Source organism: Pinus tabuliformis, chromosome 1_2, assembly GCF_031772625.1.
Source record: "Pinus tabuliformis cultivar Carrire ecotype Pingquan chromosome 1_2, CPIR1, whole genome shotgun sequence".
NCBI classification, from domain to species: Eukaryota; Viridiplantae; Streptophyta; class Pinopsida; order Pinales; family Pinaceae; genus Pinus; species Pinus tabuliformis.
In genome coordinates, this window is record NC_142298.1 from 169,787,069 (window position 1) to 169,812,859 (window position 25,791).

The 25,791-nt window shown below is 40.8% G+C and overlaps 1 protein-coding gene across 1 annotated transcript in view; it reads right to left on the reverse strand.

Annotated features, from left to right (window-relative positions):
- LOC149205026 (uncharacterized) overlaps positions 1-25,791 on the reverse strand; it is a 247,398-nt gene that overhangs the window by 190,343 nt on the left and 31,264 nt on the right. The window lies entirely within an intron of this gene.

Sequence of the window (25,791 nt, forward strand, 5' to 3'; positions counted from 1 at the left end):
TGTTTAGACTTTCTCCTAGCTAAGTCAAGGGGTAGTCCCTAAGAGTAGATGGCAGAGGAGAACTTGTTGGAACAACAAGTTCTAGGAGACTTTAAGGGCAAGGCAAATTATCATTAGAGTAACTTGGTTGTTAATTAGAGTAAGTATGAGAAATTATGAGCAATGTATATTATGACAAATACAATTGAGATCAATAAGGAAAATGCAAAATATAAATGTAGTAGACCAGTGCCTTCAACAATGATCAACATAAATGAAAGTACTTGCAAGGAGATAGATACCTCAAGTCACAAACATAACAATGTTGCAACACAAGTTAGAAATGGCACAATATCAAATATGAGCAGGTAAAAATAACTTGCACAACAAAAATAGCTTGTACTTTAAAGAAAATGCTTAAGATAAAAATGAGAATGAAAACAGAAAATAAGCAATATAACCAAAGATGAGTACAAGGACGATGATACGATATGCAAGAAAAATATAATGCTCACAATAATAGTTATACCACAAGGCCTAAAAAGTTAGAAGGATGGAATGCAAAACTAAACTAGGTGGAATGCAAGATCATGGTTACTTTTAGTTAAATGCCTAGTCTAGATGATTCCTTCTTCTCAATTGGTTTGAAATTAGTCACAACACAAGTTGTAGAGAGAAAGTTCGGGGAAGAAATCTAGGGCTTTATTAACGATATCTCCCCTTGCTTCAAACTACCCAAGTGCCTCTGACGCTACAGGGACTATGGCCCTGACGACTACAAGGTCACCTATGTTAACCATGAATGAGTGTCTAACTTCTCAAATTAGATGAAGTAGGTGGCCCTAAAACTTTCTATCAACCAAGCTTAGGCTTGGAGGCTAAGTTGCACGAAACGGGGAAATGGGTACGAGTTTCCGAAACGGGCACTGGTACAAAACGTGACCCCCCCCCCAAATTTTGGAAACGGGGAAACGCAATATATATATATATATATATATATATATATATATATAGACATTTAAGAAATATGTGCAATCATAAAGCATATATGATACATTCTACTTATTACATTATGATTAAATTGTCAATTGTCAATGCATAAACTAAAAGTTTCTAAATTTACATCACATTTACTCATGAATGATCACATAATGAAATAGCAATATCCAAAATCAGCCATGAGAAATTTCTAATTTCTGGTCTCGTGCTTGATTGGGAGTCTCCTCCTACATAGTAGAATGACCTTAGTGCTCTTGATTAAATACAAGTTCCATACCCTAGTACATGACAAAAATCCAATGGACACATTGCAATCCCCCCAATCCTGAAATCCTGAAAAACAGATAAGTCTACTGGATTTTGAGTGAGCTCTAAAATTCTACTTTCTCAATATGAAATCCAATGAGGGCAAAACCACTCTCAAACATCCTGAGTCATTTCATGGTAATGTTAAAAATTTAAGTAAAAGGATGAAAATGAAAAATAAAGGAGAATGTCACTTTTACTTTAAGAATTTAACATTACCATGCACTGCATATCAACACTATATCCATAGGCTTGAACATTAGGCTGCCCCACTCAAAAAATCCTCTTTCTTATAACTTGAGAGGCATCTAGAAGCATCCAGAAGATATTTTAGTCGTCCAATAAAAAATTAGAAGCGAAAAAATTTAAAAAAAAAATACAAGAAAAAGTCAAGTTAGAAGAGGAAACTCCATCATACGGCCTAGAAACACATTTCCGGCCGTACAGGCCACGTTTCCTCCTCGATAAACGGGCCAGTATAGCCGGAAACGAGTTCCAGGCCGTACGGACGAGTTTCCTTGTTTTCATTCCGTTTCCAGCCGGAAACGGACCCTTCTCCAACGTTTCCTGCAACTTAGCTTGGAGGTAAGTTTTATGATACAAATCTAAAATTTAAGATGAAAATGGCAGTTGCAATGCTAACACAAGGCTTCAATGAGGTTTGATTATAATAATATGCTTCAAAGAAATGAAATAACAATCCACTTATGATCAAAAGTACTTTAAGTACAAAGTGAGATTAATTTATGACAATGAAGCAAATAGAGGTCACTCAATAAAACAAAGCTTCAGATAAATAACACAAGTGTCTTGATGAAATTTCTCTTAACGTAAAATGAATTATTTATAATATCACTTCACTTAGAATATGTCTTTAAGAATGTTTTAAGAGCAAATGAATGAAACGCAAAGGCACTAGTAGTTATTTTAAAAGATATAAGCAACTTCAATGAACTTAGCCAAATGAAATTTATTCAATGATAAACAAAGTTGTTAAATTAATACAAAGGAAGCGCTTATTGTAATACAAGTTAGATTAACAAAGAAACTAAATCAAAAGGTTAGTGAACTATTCTCATAAATAAATACATAAAAATGTTAGTGCAAATAAATAAAAGCTCCTCCAAGAGTGAGGAGATAGGGATACCAAGGGATGGGGGCCCATGTTGATTTCTAGTAGCATCGGATGTGCTCTAAATCTCAAATTTTGCAGGGAGGCTTGTCCACATGTACTCCAAAAAACCCAGAAAGCGTTTTGGGAAATTCCACCCGGAGACAGTTTTATTAAAATCATTAATTATTTTTAATGGGTCTCTAAGTCTAAACTAAGGAAATTAAAATAATTAATGGGTATTAATCTAACTGTGGGTGTAACTTCTAGAAGAAGACGAGGATCAAGCAGAAGTGATCTTAGCCATTGATTAGCTTCTAATCTAGGTCGTTGAATTTCAATGAGAAGATTATTTAAAGAGGCTTGAGGGTCATTTGGAAAACACACAGAGAGTTGATCAGTCAAATTGAATAGCTGAAACTAGAGGCAGCATAGTGATTTGTAGGGATCACGCAGAGAGGGGCAGAGGAAGTTTTGGCTGGAGGATCTTCTCCAGAGCCAAGAATACTCAGCAGAGAGGAGAGAGACACACAGAAGAGGCAGGGCAGAGGCCAGGAAGGGCTCATGCAGGCCCCACGCAAGGCAGTGCAGAAGCCTTCACGCAGAAGTTCGAATTTGTTGAGGAGGTTGACATTTCGGAGTCAAAACAGTTGGAATCAGCTCCAGAAGGCAAATCGATTCCCAACAGAGGTGATGCGGTGCCTTAGAGGCTAACGCGGGCCCACGCAGGGGCAGCGCAGAAGTAGCCGAGGAACTCGTTGGTTCAGCTGCCGGATTAGTCGGAACTTGCAATGTAGAGGTAATCTCACTAATTTCTTCTGCCGAGTGATATTCTTTGTACTGGATTGCCAGCAAGGCATCCAGAGATTGTATTCAGAAATAACTTCAGCGTAATAATAAAAACCCTTAGATCTGCTGCACTGATTTTCCCGCGTTGGGTTTTTCCGGGGACGTTTGTCCAAAAACAACTATGTCATTTGTGTTGTATCTTTCTCTATTGTTCAATTTCTTGTTTCGGCATATTATTTTAATGGTGTAGGCTGCAATGTATGTATTTCAATGCTTGCTGTAGGAAACTGCAAATAGCTTGTTCATGTAAATCTAACAAGTAGGAGAAATATCATCAGTTGTTGCAGTAGGTATTCCGGTTTGAGGAATTTTCACACCTCAAGCTCCCTCAAGGAAATCATTTTATTAAAATTACAAAGATATCCCTTAGACAAATGAGGGGGTTTTAACTTAGGAGGACTTAAAATATACTTTTTAAATGTCCCTCCTTAAGATAGCTATGAGAGAAAATTCATATCATAGTTTTACAATATTTAAAACAAGATATTTTCTCCCAAATGAAATTAAACTTGCTTTCAATTTTACTTTCCTAAAATAAACTTTCTTTACTAAATGCTCAAGGGGAATCGAATTGGAAGGAAGAGACCCTCCTTAGATTATGTTGCTTCATAAAAAGGAATTTCATATAAAATTTCTCCACACCCCAAAGATTTTATCACGCTTTCCCTTCTTAAATGAATTTCTTTAACTCTCAGACGTTGGACGATGGCGATGAAGACGGCTTTCAAGAAAATGAAGATGGTTGCAAATGGCTTCCAAAAATTTAATTTCCGAATTTTTAAACATTAGCAATGATCTACTCAAGAAAAATTGATGTCCAAGTTTGGGAAATAATTACAACAAGAAAACAGAGAAACCCTTCTTCACTCACAGCCACGAACATCTGAAAATCGAGTCTCAAATTGAACTTTTGGCTTGAGAGAAAATCGCCCAGAAATGAAGACGCCCTTCGCAAAAGAAATTCAATCTAAATTTTTCAAGCCTTCAAATGCCAAATCTCTACAAACTTCAGTTGAAACCCTCCAAAAATTTTGGTTTCCTCTACAAGGCACAGAATTTTCACATCAGAAATAAGGAAACTCTTCTCAGCCTAGAGAGGAGAAACTCCTGCCATCACTTGGCCTGAATTGAGAATCCCTTGGAGATCAGGATTATATGAGTGAAGATGAGCTTCGAAAGAGCACTCAACTTTGACAGAGAATAATTTCCAAGCCCTGAGGTATAAAATCTCCTCAAAGTTGAAACCCAAGAACCATTAAATTTTTTAGGGCTTGCAGCTCAGCGAAATTTACGTCCAAATATTTGCTTGTCGCTTGTAACAAAGGATTAGAAATTGACAATTTTAAAGCCACAGAAAATTTGATTTTGAAAACCCTTTGAAATATTCCTAAAAAAAATTGCCTACGGCTAGAAGATTTTACATCCAAATTTTTGCTTGCGACCTCACTAGAGTGGCTAGGAAAGGGTCTGTGGCCCCCAAGAAATTTTCAATGAATTTAATAACCAGGCCATGGATGAAGGGAGATCTTAAAAACAATTTGTTTCCTCTTCAATCCTAAGACCCAAAAACCTCCTATAAATACAAAACCTCATCCTAGTAATCAGACTTGCAAAAAATGGCGAAGACAAACCCAAAATATGTACACAAGGTAAATAAAATATACTAAGATTATATACAAAAGGGTTAGCAGATAAATATTTACAAAAGAAATTTACAATGATAGAAAAAAAAAAATTACAAATAATTCACAAGTCTAATGGCTCTTTAAATAGTGAATTATTCATTTGTAGCTCTTTAATTTAGATGAGTAGATAAAATAAATGATTTTCTTCAAGCCCAAATCTAGAAACCTTGCAATAAAAATTGTTAGATAAACCTTTGAGGAAACTAGAGTGGGTTCTTCCACTTCAATGTTCAAGAGTGGGATGGTTTAGCCAAAAACGTCCCCACATTTAAGATTTCTTTCAATCAAATGATTTTCTACACAATTTAAAAAAATTCGATAGGTCCACAAGAGAGAAGAAAAATACAATGGACGGAAGTTTTAGTAGTTTAACCTAAAATGACTAGCCACGTCCGATCCTAAAGCATTCTTCAGATCCAATCACCAGTGCGAGATAGCTATACACTAATGACTATAAAAGCATATAGATATAACAAATATAAGCACAAGTAGAAATTAAAAGCTCAATGAAACAACATTACCACATCCATGGAAGAAAAAAACACCACAGCAGTAACCCCAAAGACTTTTTGCTTTATTATCAAAATATAGAGCTTCGAGAGTTGATAGCTAGAGTACAGTGATCCGAAGATCAAAGACGTTACAATGAACAGCCTCACACTCAATTATATAAAATTAGAGAGATCTAGCCCCCTCTAAGTGGAAAACGGCTAGGTCCAAGAAGTTGCACAATTTTGACTTGTACCTGGAGAATAACAGTTGTTAGATGCTTGATCCATGTCAAAATTAAATCTTGTCCTTTGAACTTGATGAAGAAATTCGAATCCCATAATAATTACCCTTTTCGTGGTCCAAAAAAATATTATTTTGAGCTTTTTTCCTCAAAAAATCACTTTTGAATTAACCACCTTGGTCCATAAGTTCATTTTTTGTTAAAATTTGTGTTTTCCTTGATGGAGGACCTTGAAAATTTGACTCCTTTTGGACCCACGAATTTTCTAGACCCAAAAAAATCAATTTTCTTGAAAAAATAATTCCTTTCTAGCCCCAAAGAATTTCTTGTGGTTTTTTTTGCCTTGGAATTGAGTTTGTCAATTTAATTCTTCCTTGGGAATGACTACCTTCTCCAAAAATTCGTTTTTCCACTTGGAGAGAAATTTGTTTTCTTTCAATTTTAATTTTTTGACCATTTTCTAGCTAACTTTTTGTCATTTTTTTGCAAAAAAACCAAAAATGAAAATAATTTGAGGGGATAGATATAAATTCAATCCTCAAAAAATGTCTAAACACAAAGTTGAGGTGTAGAGGTTCTAATTATGAGTACTCTACCCCCTTCAACTTTTACAATCATTTGATTTTACAATTTACATCCAAATTATTAAATTTCCTAACCAGCTGGAAATTTAATAATTAAAAATAGACACTTAGACTCAACCAAATTCTACGAGACTCAAGACATGATCTAGTATGATGAAAATACATAGACTCGATACACTAGGACTTACTTAAGACATCACCACTGAGCCCCACCCTAGCTTTGGGGTATATTTGGGAGAAAAACTCTATTAATTATTTTGTGTTTAGAAACACAAAATAATTAACAAGGTTAAAAAACTCCCTAGGATGAAACTCGTTAGCAAAAATTCTTAAGCTTACCTAGGTGTTTTACATGGCTTTATAGACATACTAGAATCATTTTTACAATGGCCCACCGGGCTGCAGAATTTGGAGTTACAACTTTGATAAACTGATGAATGATGATGATGAATTTTGGATATCTGACTGCTCGAACATGATGGAATTCCTTTGAAAAAATGTGTACTGCTATAGGGTGATTGACACAAAGTGGTCAACAAGACCTAAATGGTCTCCCTTTTCTAGAACATTCCTCTAGCAGAAGACTTCAGCTTCTAGCCAGAATTGGAATTGTTCGAGGAACTGCATCAAGCATTCCAGGTTGAGACCCTTTTCACAACATTAGGGAGCACTTCCTCTAGCAAAAGACTTCAGCTTCTAACCAAATTGGAATTGTTTCAAGAACTACACTAAGCGTTTCAGTGTTGGTGGTCATCCTTAAACCACCACCAGTTGAAACCTCAAGTTCTCCCACCTTATACTATCATTTCAGAGAGCACATTTAGCCATTGGTTGCCACTGTTGTATTTTAGCTCTCTTCTTGGACTCATATATACCCCTTCCGATTAAGGGGGGAATGTTGGACACCTAATCTGCTAAGGGTTTTGGGTGTGGAATGCAAATAGTCTGTCCAAGAGACCTTGGAAAATGAATCCAATGGTCACATAATGTATTTATATGTAAACATCTATGTGAATAATAATGAATTCACACATATCATTCATATCTGGTTGCTCATTCCAACAGTTACAATGGTTTTTATTATGTTGGGTATCCCTTATGAATAAAGGGAAATGATGGTTTTTAATCTTTTTTTACAAGGTGGATGATGACAGGTTTCTTCCGGGTTCCCTGGATGTCCAAATCGATGAAAATCCAGAAACACTTCCTCTTCTATGTTCGCGGACCTGCAAAAAATCAGGAAACAAAAATGGTGAAAGATGCCCCAAAACACTTTGGGAACACCCGCAATGTTAGTAGAAAAAATTTGGACAATTCCAAGTGAAAATCTTGAAGGAAAGAGGCAAATTTCTACTCTCAAACAACTAAGAAAAGCCAAAGCAAAACAACTTTTCCTAGCTGATTTTTATTGCTGCTAGGACAACAACAAATTAGCACTTTAAATTGCTAGATATGACAATGAAATTTCATAAAATAAAAGAAGGAATTTTATGACAATTTCTAGAATTTGTAAGCAAGAAGAGTGGGAGAGAATTTGAGTGGAATCTTCAAGCAAATGGAGACTAGACTTGGTGCTTGGTGGGAATGTAGCTCCTTATGTGTTGAAGGACAATGGATACTATATCCAAAGAGGATCCAATCCTTCAATATTTAGGCACCTGCAACTTCTTAAAAAAAACTTGCCAAGAAAGTAGCTAAAATGGTTGAAATCTTGCATATGAAATTTAGAAAAACATGGCAATCAAACTAAAAGAACATGTAATTCTCAATTCCAAATGCAAGACAACAAGAAGATAAACAAACAGACAAGTTTGTTTATTTTCTCCTGTGGGCAGCAATATCCTTTAAAGGGCCTATGGTATCAAGAAATTCAAGACGGCATATAAACAATATTACTTCATATGAGTATCAAGCAAACACACAATGTTGAAGAATGTAACTAGTGTCAGTCTTCATAATTGTACATGTCAAAAGAAATTTTATTATTAAAGGAAATGACTTATTAAAGCATGGGTTTCATGCTTGAGTCAATGTTTTCTAGGTCAACGCCTCCATTGAAGGCTTCTAGATTTTGTCTTGAGTCAATAAAGTCATTGTCATTTTTATTAGACCCTTCTTGGGCTTTTGTATCATGTAAAAAGAATTATTTCTAAGTCAAAATAGTTATTTGTTACTCCACACCAAGTCGGCACCATACCCATGAAGTCGGCCTACATTAAGGCAATTCGACCCAGCAGAAAGGCTATATATAGAGAGGCAGCTCGACCTATTTGACACGCTCACTCAACAAGTTCGATCTACAAGAAAGAGAGGCAGAAAAAGAGAGCGAAGTAGCTGAAGAAGGAAGAAAGAAGCTAAGAAGACCTAAAATGAGTTCTTGGGCTATCTATCTCTCACACTTGCGAAGTTTCTAGGCAGTTGTTGTGGTCAAAATTTTGAATCTACTATAGGTCCAAAATTTTGTAGTTGGGGGCTGAAAATTTGTTGTTGGGGGCCGAAATTCTGGATTGTAGTTGCTACTGGGAAGCTGTCACTTAACACTTTGACAGGGATCATCTATTGGAAGGAAGGGATCATCCATTGGAAGGAAGGGATGACTTGGTGATTGGAGGAGGCCTTTGTCTTGGATCTACTAGTTTTTCCCTAGTTGAGTGCCTACAGCTTGTGTCTCTTGTTCTTGTGGTCTTCATATACATTTAATTTTGGTCATTGCTTGATGAATGATAATATCATAAAGAAGTAAAAGAAGCCAACATAACTCACAAGTAATTACTAATTATCAAGAAAGAGGAATCAAACCCTAATTCCTATAAGCATTGATTTCTCAACATTGTACCAGAGATAAGGTGGAAGAAGGTTGAAGATCACTTTGTTGGCTATCATTTGAAGAAGTGAAAAACAGTCTTGGAAGGAAAGGTTACTCCCTCTATGGCAAGTTATTTGCAGATGGGTCTCAATATCATGAAAATTGCAGGACGCTGTATTGGAAGGATCATCTACAATCAATCTCGAAGAGTCAAGAGTGAAGGATTCTTGGTTGCACTTACAGGTACACTTGATGATGACAACGCATCGATCATTGATAGTGGGGCCTCAAGACATATGACAAGAGAAAGTGGACAACTTCATATTTTATCAAGGGAACCATCATCACATGCAGTAGAGCTAGGAGGCAACAACAGTTATGCAGTCAAGGGCCTTAAATCTACATCATTGAAGTTGGAAAGTGGAGCAAAGCTACACCTCAACAACATCCTTTATGTCCCAGGTTTGAAAAAGAATTTACTTTCCATTTCTTATTTAGAAAATAAAGGAGATAGGGTTGCTTTTGTAGATGCAAAAGTTTTGGTTTGGGGAAAGGATTCAAGTATTGAAAAGGCAAAAGTTATTGGAGTTCAAGAAGGAAGACTATATAGAGTTATAACATCAACTCCTCAAGCCCTGGTTCACATTGAAATCAACCCTATCGAACTATGGCATAGTAGATATGGGTATATTCATTACAAGATAATACCCTTTCTTAGTCAAATGGTAAAAGGCATCCCCAACATCAAGGAAGATCATGAAAGAGTTTGCAAGGGATGTGCTTTGGGAAAGAATACGAGGAAACCATTTACAAGTAGTGATACAAGGTCTAAGGAGAGATTATACCTCATTTATTCTGATGTGTGTGGGCCAATGTCTAATAAATCTTTTGGAGGCCATCTTTACTATGTGACCTTCATTGATGATCACTCTAGAAAGACATGGCTCTATCTTCTCAAGACAAAGGATGAAGTATTTGAAAAGTTCAAAGAATTTAGGTCCGAAGTTGAAACCTTAACCGAAAGAAAGATAAAGACTTTGAGATCCAACAATGGAGGGGAATACACTTCAAAAGAGTTGATCGCATATTGTAAAGAAACAGGTATAAAAAGGGAGCTCAATATTCCCTACAACCCCGAGCAGAATGGAGTTGCAAAAAGGAAGAATAGAACCATTGAAGAATGCATAAGGACTATGATATTTGATTAGGATCTACCAAAAATTTTATGGGGAGAAGCAGCCATGACAGCTATATATATACAAAATAGAAGTCCTCATAGATTCCTTGATAATATGACACCAGAAGAAGCATTCACAGGGAAGAAGCCATGTGTAGACCATCTCTGAATTTGGGTGTTCCGCATACATCCTGTGATATTCCCACTTAGCCATATTGCTAAGGGGAAATATCAATCTTGCCCAATTTTGTCTTATTTCATGTTTGCACTTAGGAGATGTGGGTTTAGGGGTCCCACATGATTTTTGGGATTAAGTGGGGGCCCAAACATTAGGGAGGAAGGGAAACATTGTGGCTTTAGTGGAGAGTGGGGGCCACCCCATGGAGAATTATGGCCCACATGTGGAAGACGCTCCCATTGGAGCGGAGTTGGTGGGGAAAATCAAGTTGGGCCCACATGGGCATCTTGGAGGCTCTTTGATAAATAGAGCAAGAGGCACTCATTTTGGTCATTCATTCATCTATTCGGAAATCTTGTCTTTGACATAGCACGTTTGAGTTGAAGCCAAGGCTGCAAGTGTTGTTTAGCACACAAGTGTCTCCGAGCGGAGATCTCAACCCTTGCTTCGGTGGACTTCGAGTGTCAGGCCAAGGAAGGAGTTTCATCCAATTTTGATTGTTCCAACAGTGGGAGTGCAAGTTTGTGGGGAGGAGACACTAACAGCAGCATAGGGATTGCGCAGTGCATGGAGGAGGCACACTTGGGAGTTGAGGAGTGAAGGGAATTTGGGCCTGTGATTTGAAGAGGAGTCCAAGAGAGCCCTTGCTTGGAGTTTGAAACTATTTTGGAGAATTTTCCAACACTTTGGAGGAGCAGCAAACACAGAATTTGTTGCGGGTTACATCTTCTGCTTGTGGAGGAGGGAGGGGCAAAGCATTTGGGGTCAACTTTGGAGCGTCAAAACTAGGACAAACCTTTTTTGGGTTTTTGACAAGGACCTCAGAAATAATTTGGTAGAATTTTCTGGGCAGATTTGAGGGGTCAAACAGGGGTCCTAATTCAACCAGTAGCTAGAGGAGCTACGGGAAATTTGAGCCAAAATTTTGAGGTCAACATTTGGCCAATTCCTTTGTGGGTTTTTGTGGGTTATTGGTGGAGAGCCTGAGGTTAAATTCCTAGAATTTTCTGAGCACCGAAGGAGGCCCTAGCAACCATTCTACACAACCAGCAACACACTTTCTGGGCATTTCAGCGCAGAGCCAAGGAGAACCAGCTAGCACTCTTGGAGGAGATCTCATATTCATCACTTGGGCTTAGCTAGCTTGCCTAGGGCAAGCCCAGGTGCATACTTTCTAGGCACCTATTGTACTTCATGATTTATTAATAAAATGGCTCAGCAGTGCAGTTTTTGGCTTTAAAATGGTGTTTTGATGGTTTGAGTAATTTTGTGTGTTTTTGCTATGTTTGCTTTGTTTATCATTGTAAATTTCCATTAGGAATATTACACATCCATGTTTCAAAAGACAAGTGAAAGAAGTTCGACTCTACAAGTATAAAAAGTATCTTCGTTGGTTATAGCCTTTCATCAAACGCTGATAGAATCTACGTCAAGCAAGGAAGACAAATTGAAGTTAGCAAGAATGTTATATTTGATGAAAACCATGCCTACAAAAGATCCAAGCATATACCAATCAAATCCGTTGAAGAAGATGTGCCACTATTTGAAGAAGAAGAGTGTCATGACAAGGTACCTACAAACCAATATGAAGAAGAAGAAGGACCAAGTGAGCCTATTCAACCTATAATCATTCCCGAAACGAAGAAAAGGCCAAATTGGTTAAAAGCTACACTTGAAAAAGCCAAAGGACATGGAGCAACTAAAGGATCTTTTAGAGAAAGCAAAAGACGAAGAGATATTCAAGATATGCAGCATACATGACGAAATTAATAGAAGTAGAACCAACTACCTTTGAAGAAGCCGCTCATCAAGAAGAATGGAAGAAGGCGATGCAGGAAGAATATCAATCCATCATGAAGAATGGGGTTTAGGAAATCATTCCTAGACCAAATGACAAATCAGTTATCACCTCCAAATGGGTTTACAAAATCAAACATGTCGTTGATGGAAGTATAGACAAATACAAATCTAGATTCATTGCAAGGGGTTTCTCACAAAAGGAAGGAATAGACTATGAAGAAACCTTTGCTCCTACTACTACGTATACTACTATAAGTTCTTTGGTTTCGCTAGTTGCTACTATAAGATGGAATATCCATCAAATGGATGTCAAAACAGTGTTTCAAATGGAACCATTGATGAAGAAGTATATATTGAACAACCCGAAGGCTTTGAGATAAATCGCAGGAATACACATGTTTTCAGACTCAAGAAAGCTCTATATGGCTTGAAGCAAGCTCTTAGGGCTTGGTATGCAAGAATGGATGCATATCTCTTAAGGATTGGATTCGTCAAAAGTTTTGTCGATGCAAATCTCTACATCAAAATAGTGAAGAATGAACCAGTGATTATACTACTATATGTGGATGATTTGTTTATTTCAGGGGTGGAGTGCAAAATTCTAAAATGCAAGAAAATGTTGTCAGTAGAATTTGAAATGAAAGATCTGGGACTCATGCACTATTACTTGGGCTTGGAAGTCTGGTAGAAACCCGGTGAGATATATCTTGGTCAAGGTAAGTACATAATCAAGATGTTACAAAAGTTCGGTATGATGGATTCCAAGCCTATGACTACTCTCATGATCACAAATCTCAAGAATTTGAGAAGCTCTAACTCTAGTCTTGTCGATCCGACAAGCTATCGTAAGTTGGTGGGCTCTCTAATGTACTTGGTGAATACGAGACTTGATATATGCTTTGCTGTAAATGTTCTTAGTCAATTTCAGTTGGAGCCTCGTCATGATCATTGGATACGCTGCCAAGCATATCTTGGGATACTTAGGTGCTATAATTCATCACTACCTAAAGTGTGATGGAAAGGAAGTTAAGTTAACAGGTTTTATCAATTCTGATTGCGATGGCAGTGAGACGGATGGAAGAAGCACTGTCAGTGGTTGTTTCAGTTTGGGATCTGCTATGATTTCATGGATGAGTAGAAAACAAGATCCTATTGCATTAAGTAATGTTGAACCAGAATATGTTGTTGCATATGAAGTAGGAAAAGAAGTCGTTTGGTTAAGAAAACTCTTGTCAGATTTGTTTGGAAAGCCTCTAGATCCTACTGTGATAAATTGTGATAGTCAAAGCAGCATAAAGATGTTTGAAGACCCCCTATTCCATGCCAGGATGAAGCATATCAACAATAAGTACCATTACATTAGGAGTTTGGTACAAGATGGGGTCGTCAAGCTAAAATATATTCTGACAGATGAACAGGTTGTTGATGTGTCGATGAAATCTCTTCCGAATAAGAAGGAAGAAGTTTGTGTCAGATTTGTTTGGAAAGCCTCTAGATCCTACAGTGATAAATTGTGATAAGCAAAGCAGCATAAAGATGTCTGAAAACCCCCTATTCCATGACAGGATGAAGCATATCAACAATAAGTACCATGACATTAGGAGTTTGGTACAAGATGGGGTCATGAAGCTAAAATATATTTCGACAGATTAACAGGTAGCTAATGTGTTGATCAAATCTCTTCCGAATAAGAAGATTGAATATTTTAGAAGCATGCATGGATTGGTTGATGTTGCAGATATAGTTGATAGGGAGAGATGAAGCATCTTGTGGAAACAAAATGCTTGGGAGTGTTACCGCTCAAACTAGCAAGAGTCCTAGGAGGGGATCCTATGGAGCAACTACTAGGTCAAGGGCAACAATGGAGCAATAGCCCACTGTCACCTCAGCAAAGGCTCCCTGCCCTTTACGGACTTTCATCAATGAGAGGAGACCCGGTAGAGGAATCACGATAATGGATATGTTAATGAAATGATGAAAGGTGATTCCCAAGGCCTATTCACAATAGAGACTCAATAGTATGGCTTGCTTGCTTTGAAAGCAAGGTGATGAGCTCTCTAGGAAGGGCCATGAAGACCCTTAGCGCTAAGTTTTGAGACTATGCTTTGTCAAGATGATTCCTAGACCTGGAGGTCTTTATGAAGACTTGGCTTTTATGTGATCTTTGTGAAATTGGAGTCAGCAAGTTGCGGGACCACAAAAGGCCAAGTGGACCCACAATTAGGTCAAGGGTATGGAGTTGATCAGCCAAGGATGTACTTGACCTAATTAGGGAAGAGAAGAGGATCAAAGAAAGAATATTCTCTTGATGATTTAATGCTATGATCCTAATGAGGTTACTAGCCAATGGGAAACCAAGGGCAAGAATCGATCTTCGAGCTAGGGCTTGAAATATCTCAAGATCCCACCGTCGGAATTGGTTCAAAATTAGAGGACTTCTAGAGGACACACCAACTCAGTTGTGGGCAAGAGATTGAATTCTTTGGATGGCTAAATCATGAGAAAAGTGATGCCCTAGGGTACCTATGAAGGCTAGACCTAGAAAAAGAGGGGAAGGTGATATTAATTCTCTTTGAAATGATCACCTATGGAAGGACCAGTGCCTTATCCTTTGGGGAAGATGGAGTCAAGATGAAATTTATGATTTAGAGGAACTACACCCAATCAAGGAGCCTTCTAGACAACTTCGCATGGCAATTAGGGCATGAGAGTAGTTTCTAGAAGAATTTATACTTCAATTTGCGATAATCGATGGCTTATCAAGATGTGTTCAATAGAAACAATCTCTAAGAACATTCACATGTGATACATGAAATGATGCAACACTACAAAAGATCAATATTTCCACAATTTTGCATAAGAAAAACAGTAAATTTCAAACCTAATATAGCGAAAATCCTAGCAACATTCATGTATTAAAGTAAATAACAAGAATAGATATGAAAAGATCACTTACATGTGTAAAAGAGCATATCCAACCATCATATTATGCCAATAGTGAAGCTCCAAGACAAGAAAAAGAAGATCCAAACATCAAAATTCATTCATATCATCCAAATTCGTCCTCCAAAAGGTACAAAGAAAATCTCACAAGAGAGAATAACCCAATCCAAGTGATGATGAAAGAATGAATCACCTCTCATCTATTTATACAATGTCTAATGAGTTCGATTTAACTAATTTGGCCTAATTGAGTCTCTAAAATAAAATAATGTGCATAATAACAATACTTTTGGTGACAAACCCACCAAATAGCTCAATAACATAAGAATAAGCCTCTCAAGAGAGTCGAATGATCAATGAACTGAGTTGTTGGGCCTTTGACGAGGCCTAATGAAGTCCAAGGGGTGCCATGATGTAGAAATGGACTCCAAACATACCAGACAAGGGGTTGGTCTGTTGTTTTCCAATAAAGAACCTGTGGTGCTGCCGCGTCCCAAGTGGGTGTGGGGGCATAAGAACATCCTCATGGGTTGCCAAGTGCATCGAAAATGCCTGTAGACCATTTGTAAGGGCTAGGATGATGATATAAGCCCTCCCTCTACAACGGGAGACCTCCTCTGGACACTGGAACATTTGCCAAGTGTATGGTGCAAGTGTGGAGTCAGTTGGGCATGCTGAACGAGGTGCATCATCCTCATCCAAAAGGTGGAACACGAGCAACCAATGAGCATTGTTGGGGATCCATGAAGTAATCTCTGTTATGGTGGAGGCCCATGGATCTCAATGCTCACCCTACAAATGCCAATGTGACCCTTTGAAGGGCTAGGACCCCATATAGTAAATGGAAACCCACCTACAATCTTGCATAAGATCCAAAGCGTCCCCTTGCCTTCCAGTACAACAAATCATTCAACTAATCAAGCAAAAGAGCTTACAAGTCATGGAATCAATGGGGCACTTCATGGTGGCATGCCCTTCCATAGTGGACTTTGGCATGCACAAGTGTCTCCAAGTTCAATAAGGGGGGTAATCAAGGACCCTATTAGGTGGCTTCAACTTTTAAAGGGGTGACATGTCCATGGTACATCCCTCAAGTGGTAGGTGGCAAATGATATAGTAATGGAGCGAAGTGGGGATCAGGGGAATCATCCAAACCACATGTTATGGTACAAGGGTAGTTATAACGAGGGAAGCCCACACTTGGTATATGAGTGTAGTAGGGACCAAATCGTGGTACATGAGTTACCCAGCCTTTGTTTTTACACCCTTATTCATATATCTTTTGCCTTCGATTGATTTTTCTTCATAACTGCTAGGGGCTCCAAGGGGTGAGAGCATGATGTGTAATATGTAGCAATGGATACCCCCTTAAGGTGGGGCAACTCATCGCCCACCAGGGGTTGGGGTGATCGTGCATTCCTTAACGATAAAGGGGCTCATCTAGGGCCCATAGGAACCAGTGTGATGGCCATGAATAAGGGGTAAAGCTCATGTTTGGCTTTTGCCCACATGCTAAATTTGTATGTCCCAACCATCATTTGAATCTTGTGGTACATTTCCTGTTGCGAGTGAACAAATTATGTTTTTTCTTTGCTTTTTAGCTCCATCAACCTTCGTGGCATTGTTCCAAGCCTGACCCAAGGTGTGGACAAGGGGAGGGGAGGCTAGCCCTACGTGGACCCAGTGGACACATGTGGACCCAGATGGGAAAAGAGATGAATGGGGTTAAAATGAGTGGAAGGGGAGTGATGTAGGTGGTATCGAGAAGCAGGAACACGCAACCAAAATCAAGGTTTCCCATGTAGTGCCAACCCTAAAGCTAATGGCCAGTAAAGGAGATCCCACGAGACTAGGGTACAAGGGTAACCACAAAATCGGGCAATGGAGACAAGAATAAAGACCTAACCCACTCTTTCCGCCAAATCCCCCCACTAGTCCATGCCCAAAAGTGCCCATGACAAGTAAGGAATATTACTCAACTATACCAATGAAAAGCCATACCTTTGGGGTCGGAAGGCCCATCTACAAACATACAATCATGACAAGTGGTTGAGGGACCACATGGCTAGCTCAGGTGGCGGAGATAATGGCACATCGAGCTATCTGGTGGCTGCATGGAGTTGTTGCCTGCCGGCTGAAGACCGTCTAGGAGAAAAGTTTTCTCGTATATACACTACCCACAGGTGGTGGGTAACAAGGGATCTCATTTCGCCGACCTATGTGTTGATGTCTACATCCTGAAGTAGGGACGGTGGCATTGCTCATGGAGCTCCGACCTTGGATACGCACCTCAATCCCTAAGTTGGTGATAGAGCTTAAAAGTCTAATGGTACCTAGAGAGGCTAAAGCTTAGGTTCACCTTAGTGCCACCCAATTAGAGTACCCTGGTCAAGTATCTAATATGTAGTAGCACTGCGTGTGCTAGAACTCTTCGTAGTTCATATCATTTTGAGATCTTCCATGTACCTTTATATGTATGTAATTATGAATACCTTTCTAGTTAAGAGGGAGTGTTGACGAATGTAACTAGTGTCGGTCTTCATAATTGTACATGTCAAAAGAAATTTTATTATTAAAGAAAATGACTTATTAAAGCATGGGTTTCATACTTGGGTCAATGTTTTCCAAGTCAAAGCCTCCATTGAAGCCTTCTAGGTTTTGCCTTGAGTCAATAGAGTCATTGTCATTTTTATTAGACCCTTCTTGGGCTTTTGTATCATGTAAGAGAATTATTTTTTAGTCAAAAAGGTTATTGTCACCTACACACCAAGTCGGCCCTATCCCCATGAAGTCGGCCTACATTAGGGCAAATTCGACCCAGCGAAAAGGCTATGTATAGAGAGGCAGCTCGACCTATTTGACTATAATATTCCTAATGGAAATATACAATGATAAACAAAGCAAACATAGCCAAAAACACAGAAAAATACTCAAGCATCAGACACCATTTTAAAGCCAAAACCTACGTTGTTGAGCCATTTAATTATAATATGAAGAGGGTACAATGATGTGATGGAAAGAGTGCACCTAGGCTTGCTCAAGGCAAGCTAGCTAAGCCCAAATGAATAATAAGAAATCCCCCTCAAATATGTTGTTGCTCTATCTCCTGGCTCTACGCTAACAACCCAAAAATACGTTGTTGGGTGTGAAGATCTGCTGCTAGGGCCTCCTCCGGTGCTCAGAAAATTTCTAGAAATTAACCCCAGCCTCTCCACCAATAACCCACAAAAACCCACAAAGGAATTGGCCAAATGTTGACCTCGGAATTTCAGCCCAAATTTCCCCTAGCTCCTCTAGTTGCTGCCTGGATTGGGACCCCTGTTTGACCCCTCAAATCTGCCCAGAAAATTCTGCCAAATTATTTCTGAGGTCCTTGTCAAAAACCCAGAAAGGGTTTGTCCTAGTTTTGACGCTCCAAAATTGACCCCAAATGCTTGGCCCTCCTCCACAAGCAAAAGATGTAGCCTATAGCAAATGTTGCGTTTGCTACTCCACCAAAATGCTGGAAAAGCCCCCACAACACTTCCCCAGACTCCACCTCAAGTTTTAGGCCCAAACTCCCTTCACTCCTCAACTCCCAAGTGTGTCTCCTCCAAGCACTGCGCAGTCCCTGCATTGTTGCTAGTGTCTCCTCCACACAAACTCGCACTCCCATTGCTGGAACAATCAGAAAAGGATGGAACTCCCTCCTTGGGTTGGCACTCGAAGTCCACCGAAGCAAGGGTTGAGATCTCCACTCAGAGACACTCGTGTGCTAAACAACACTTGCAGACTTGGCTTCTGCTCAAGCGTGCTATGTCAAAGACAAGTTTATGAATAGATGAATGAATGACCAAAATGAGTGCCTCTTGCTCTATTTATAATTTGTGGCTCCTTCTCTCCTTGTGGTCCCCACTCTCTCTCTCTCTCCCCTAATTCGCACTCCCTTCTCTTTCCTCTCTCTTCCAAGAGTGTGAGTTCCCTCCTTGGGTCGAATTTCTCTTTCTTGTGGTCCCCACTTTCCACTAGAGCCGCAATATTTTATTTTCCTAAATTCCCGGTGTTGGAATTGCATCCTCTCCCCAAACTCATCTCTAATGCTAAAAATCAAAATTGGGGATATTACAGTCCTCCCTGCCAAAAATTGCTTGTCCTCAAGCAATGCCTGAACCAGCGCCTCCTCTATCTGTTGATCACCCCTATCACCATCAGTAATATCGAGGTCCCAAACATGCCACTGAGTCATCCCAGGTCTTTGCATTGTCCTGACATGAAAGAATCCCTCAATACCAGGATCCCAATCCATCTTGTCCCACCTGAAGCTCCCCTCGCTCCACTCACTATCCTGCCCGGTATAAGTACCAGAAGTCCCTTGTATACCATCAATGAGTAGGGGATCATGATAATGCGGCACCATGCCCAACTCCTCGTGAAGTTGTCCTACCACGTAGGCCATCCCATGCACTCCAAGAGTATACTCTCGAAGATACCACCCAATCCCTGCAGAGATAGCGTCTCGCTCACGTGAGCTTCTCTTGATATCATCCTGCTAGCCCACCTGCCATGCTAATGAAGTCCCCCACGCCATCGGTGACTCGCTAAAGCCCAATGGAAGATCTGCATGATCTCCCCCTATAGTAGCCAGCTCATCCCTAAAGGTTATTGAGTTGTGAAGAGCGGTGATGATCAGGTCCCCTGCTAATCTCAGAGTGGTGCCACCATGCTGAAGTTGCGCTACTCTGATTATGACATACTCCCCACCATGTGCGGATTGTATCCTCCTCTCATGAGGCCTAGTGGCGAAAGATCTGTGAGAGCCAAGCTCATCCTACCCAGGCATCCCCATGATGCCAATATCTACCCCTCCACTGCCAATCTCGACCCTAAGCCATAACAAGATAAGTCTGCCTCGCCATGCCGTGGAGGTCTCAGTGATCCCCCATGTGTCAAACCCAAAGTGAACTAGATCACCCTCTGCCATGACCCTGCTCATCACAAAGGGGAGTGATCCACCCACCAACCGGGTCCCTGGATCCCCCAAACATACGGGGAGCTCATAACTCCCTCTCCTCACAGGATGTCGCTGCGTAACGCTACTATCTGCTAGAACCCATCTGGCCCTCATCTTTGACCCCTGTATGTATCCCCTGGGTGGACCCCAAGTATCAGGAGTATGTCCCACGCATGCGAACCTGCCTTGCTCCTACCAGACCACGCAAAGAAATCCGCTATCCCAACTCTTGACGATACACCTGGACACTGTTCGAAGTCTGGGTACCCTCCTGAAGACGAAGTCTACCATCCACCGTCCCTCAAGTGTGAGCTCAGGGGTGGAACATATGCTACCTCGGCTATCAACCACACCATCCCTAAGCCTGTATCCGACAACTCGTGCACCTACCAAGGGTCTCAACTGGAGAGTCTCCTCCCGGCTCATGACACGCAGTGTCTCATCCAACTGTCTAAGGTGAGCCTCCCATGTCCTATTGCTTGAATGGAGAGTGTCAAGGTGAAACAACCAAACGCTCTGTGACTGTAAGCAACACTGGAGGATGATGGGCGGGTATGTCCCAAAGGGTATGATCAAAAGTCTACTGGAATGCTCAAGAGTGATCCTACGAACGACACTCTATCCGCCTCGGATCTGCTGATAACTCCCTCAAAACCTTGTCTCCGATAGAGACAGTGTCCCCAAATGCTCAACAATGTCCTCATCGATCCTAGGTGAGCTACATCCAATGGTACACCCAATGCCCCAGTCCATAAGTCTCCTTGGGGGCAACACTCCAAGAGTCCGCTGCGCTGCATCATGTGTCACCACATACCACCAAGTATCGATGTACTCTTCGTCATGCCACTGTAAGTCGTAACTTGTCCCTGTACACCACTGGATACCCCAGCTAAGGCTATACCATCTTGTACCGCCCCGCATCATGTTTGCGTCAAGGCACCAATCACTCCCCGCGTGTACTCAATGTGATGTAAGGCACTCCTACTCCACAATGCGATCCAACACACTACGGTACACCACCATGCATCTCCATGTCCACCTGTAGTCCACTGCTCAATACTAGATGCTCCCACACATCCCTGGATGTGATGGCCTAGAGTTGTGTCTCTACGTGTCAGCCCACACCTGATCGGTATCATCACCTCCACCATCGCATCACTATACCCACCAATGAATGGATCTTCACTCCAAATCCCCCCTGAGGGATCTGAGAAGTGAATCTCCCTATGTGTCAGTAGTGATGCTACCACTACATTGCTCCTCTGTGTCCTTTGTGCCCCACACAAAAGTGAAGAGTCCCCAACTCCATACAAGGCACTGTCCGGTGGCCTGCCAATGCCACCTCCTTTGACAAACTCCTACCAAAGTACGTCGGCGGTTGATCACCCTGTGATCTCGTGTACAAACGTCATACAAAGACAACCAAAGGAGTTTGTCCATAAACTGGTTGGCCACTGGTGTTGACCGAGACTCCCCTAGCGAATGTGCATGCTCAACTGCTAGGTCAATTGTACCATTCAGGTTGAAGCCAACCAGCATACCTGGGAAATGATAAGTAGTCCCACTTGGAACTCAATGCCAGTTTGCGCTATTGGTATCCCCAGTTCCTAGAAGCTCATGTTGAGCTACACCCAGGTCCACCACCATCTCCATAGCCCACTCCACAGGGTACCAACTCAGAATCTCTCACCATCCAACCCCAAGAGAGGGATCGAATGCACGAACTCCTGCACATAGAACAACCCCAACATGCGGATGTTGCACCCTGTGCAACTCCGATTGTCTCATCCTGCTACCCAAGTCAACACATGAGATCTGACTAGGTAGATCTGTCTCTCTCTCTCCAATGGGCAAAGGTGACCCAACAATGTTGCTAACCTGGTCATCCCCTCTGGTATGCCTAGACAACTCCGCCTCTCTCAATCCAATGCGTAGGGATGGGCTGATAACGTCGTAGATCCTGTCAGTGCGCCTCTAAAGCGAACTGTGATGAAATCCCAACATGCGGTCTCTATGTTGCCCCTCATCAATGGCTAGCCCAAAGGACAGTTGCACATCCTCCTCCATCATGGACTCAACACGAGCCTCCAACTGCTCCTCCATAGACAACCCAACATGCAAGACATGCTCAACAGTCAGTTGTAGGTGATTGTCGTCCGGCAACTCTGTTATAGATCTGGATGCCCCTATACCTATTGGCTCTTCATCAACAGTGGAGATGTCTCTTGACACCTCATCAACCTGTGGTGCGCTACTATCATTTGAGAACTCGGTCACAACCTAGGATACTTCATCAATGGATACCTCAACAATGGGTGTGCTCAATTGTCTCCTTGCCAACCATGGCTCCTTGAACTACTCTCTCGTCTTCTTCCTTAATCCTCCTCATCATCCCCACAAAATTCCACTAAATCTCCATTGGTTTGTGCATGCCTCTTAGTTCACAGAACTCCCAAAAAGAGAGAGACGCCTGAATGTCATGACCCAATGATTGGTATGCCCTCCAGTTTGCTCCCAATAACTCTGCATCAGTTGCAATCATGTCTGGATTCCCAATTGCGAAATGAATCAACTTCTCGACCACATCAATCATCATTTGTTGCATCCTAATCACCTCGTTCAAGGTTAACGCCATTTTGTTTGATCCTAACCTTTATTTGGATCCCATGATTTCTTAGAATTTTTTTTTTATTTTGGTCTTGTCATAGAACAAAGGGTTTCCCACAGCCTGAGCCAAGATTATGGCTCTGATACCACTGTAATATTCCTAATGGAAATATGCAATGATAAGCAAAGCAAACATAGCCAAAAACACACAGAAAAATACTCAAACATCAAAACACAATTTTAAAGCCAAAAACTGCGTTGTTGAGCCATTTAACTATAATATGAAGAGGATACAATGAGGTGATGGAAAGAGTGCACCTGGGCTTGGTCAAGGCAAGCTAGCTAAGCCCAAATGAATAATAAGAAGTCCCCCTCAAATATGTTGTTGCTCTATCTCCTGGCTCTGCACTAAATTGCCAAGAAATACGTTGTTGGGTGTGAAGATTTGTCGCTGGGGCCTCCTTCTTGGTGCTCAGAAAATTCGGGGAAATTAACCCCGGGCTCTCCACCAATAACCCATAAAAACCAACGAAGGAATTGGCCAAATGTTGACCCCGGAATTTCGACCCAAATTTCCCCTAGCTTCTCTCGTTGTTGCCTAGATTGGGACCCCTATTTGACCCCTAAAATCTACCCAAAAAATTCAGCCAAATTATTTTTGAGGTCCTTGTCAAAAACCCAGAAAAATCCCAAAAAGGGTTTGTCCTAGTTTGGACGCTCCAAAATTGACCCCAAATGCTTGGCCCTCCTCCACAAGGAAAAGATGTAGCCTGTAGCAGATGTTGTGTTTGTTGCTCCACCAAAATGCTGGAAAATCCCCCACAACACTTCCCTGGACTCCACCTCAAGTTTTAGGCCCAAACTCCCTTCACTCCTCAACTCCCAAGTGTGTCTCCTCCAAGCACTGCGCAGTCCCTGCATTGCTACTAGTGTCTCCTCCACACAAACTCGCACTCCCACTGTTGGAACAATCGAAAAAGGATGGAACTCCCTCCTTGGGCTGGCACTCGAAGTCCACCGAAGCAAGGGTTGAGATCTCCGCTCGAAGACACTCGTGTACTAAACAGCATTTGCAGACTTGGCTTCCGCTCAAGCGTGCTATGTCAAAAACAAGTTTCTGGATGAATGAATGACGAAAATGAGTGCCTCTTGCTCTATTTATAATGCGTGGCTCCTTCTCTCCTTGTGGTCCCCACTCTCACTCTATCCTAATTCGTACTCCCTTCTCGTTCCTCTCTCTTCCAAGAGTGTGAGTTCCCTCTTTGGGTCGAATTTCTCTTTCTTGTGGTCCCCACTTTCCACTAGAGCCGCAATATTCTCTTTTCCTCCTAAGTCCCAGTGCCAGAATTGCGTCCTCTCCCCAAACTCATCTCTAATGCTGAAAATCAAAATTGGGGATATTACATTGACACACTCACTTAACAAGTTCGATCTACAAGAAAGAGAAGCAGACAAAGAGAGTAGAGCAGCCAGAGAAGGAAGAAAGTGAAGAAGAATCACATAGCCATATAACCATATGCACAACAAATTAACACACAAAAATTAAACTAGCGGAAAAGGCAGAGAGCCATCATGTGGTCTCTTATGCTCATGTATTACTCTCTTATTCAAATAATTTAATAATACATTTAAATACATGAGCAAGTGGTCTTAAGATAGTGCGTCTATCTTAGACTCACTTGGTTGAGACAATTTCTCAACTTACACACTAATTTAGGAGCTAGTTGGAGAGAATCTCTCATCCAAACTAGAATCCTTGGTTTGAGGAATTCTCATGATTTTATTTATTTAATTTAATAATTGGATTTATTATTGATTTTTAGGAGTGAGGCTAACATTCCCCCCCTCAATGATAAATCCAAAACGAACAAGGAACCATCTTCCAAGTTCTCAAGTTGATCCTCAAAAACCATTTGCCTGAAAACCGCCAAAGCTGGATGTTGAAGAAACTACAATATGAAGAGACCATGAGTCAGCTGCATGTCTGATTCATCTTTGAATGTCGCTTGACAACTCCATCATGTGCCAAGCCACAAAAGGATCCAACTGTCCTTTGCTTGAAAACAACATCTGGTGTCCACTGACACAATTTGATGAACGCCCATTGGTGTATTTGCTGATGATGATCGCCCATTCGCTGATGAAGATTCCCACTCGCTGCTTCGCTAATGTTGTCGAGACTTTCAGTCTGACAACCACTTGTCAATTTCATTGACATTTTCCCCCCTTTGTCAGCTGAAAGGAGAGGCAATCTTCTCCAAAATATATCTGAACTCCCCCCCTATAGGTGTAGGAGTGTTTCATTGTTGTACTCCCCCGTTCAACTGCACGAGAGTACCATCTTCATTTGACTGTTGGCTGCAATATGTGTGAGTGAATCCGATTGTAAAACTTGTACAATCTTCTGGCTGTGGATGACCATTCCCATGGATCAATCCATGAATAATCGATCTTTAATCTGGCAGGTTGGTCTTGTTTGCAGCATTTCTCTAATGAATGATTCTGCTTGCCACAATGGTGACAAGGATGGAGATCAAAACACTGATCTTCTAGATGACCGGTTCTTTGACAATGAGAACATGTCGGTTTGTCTGCAACTTGAGTTTGTGTGCATTTCTGTTTGTCTGCAACTTTCTCATGGCTTGTTGATGTTATTTGATCAAGAAATCCTGCACTGATGAACTTGATCGGTTTAGAATAATCGAGGATATGCAAGTTGTTTTCATATTTGTCATATCCTAATCCTCGTCAATTTCGATTACTTTGAATTTCTTCCCATGGCTTGATGATGGGTTTGGAAGAAAGTTGAACTAGAACAACTTCAACACTTGACGCTGGTTGGATGAATGAAGTCGAATGATCAGCGGTCTCTGGATTGGTCAAAGACTTGGAAGTAACACGCTTCTCTTGCAACTCATTTCTCTACAGTTGTGACTACAGCTGAAGAAACTCGATTATTTCATGTGCATGTTGAAGATGTACTTGAATATCGGCAAGAGTTGCTTTGTTGATTTGCACCATACCTTCATTAGTTGAGAGGATCA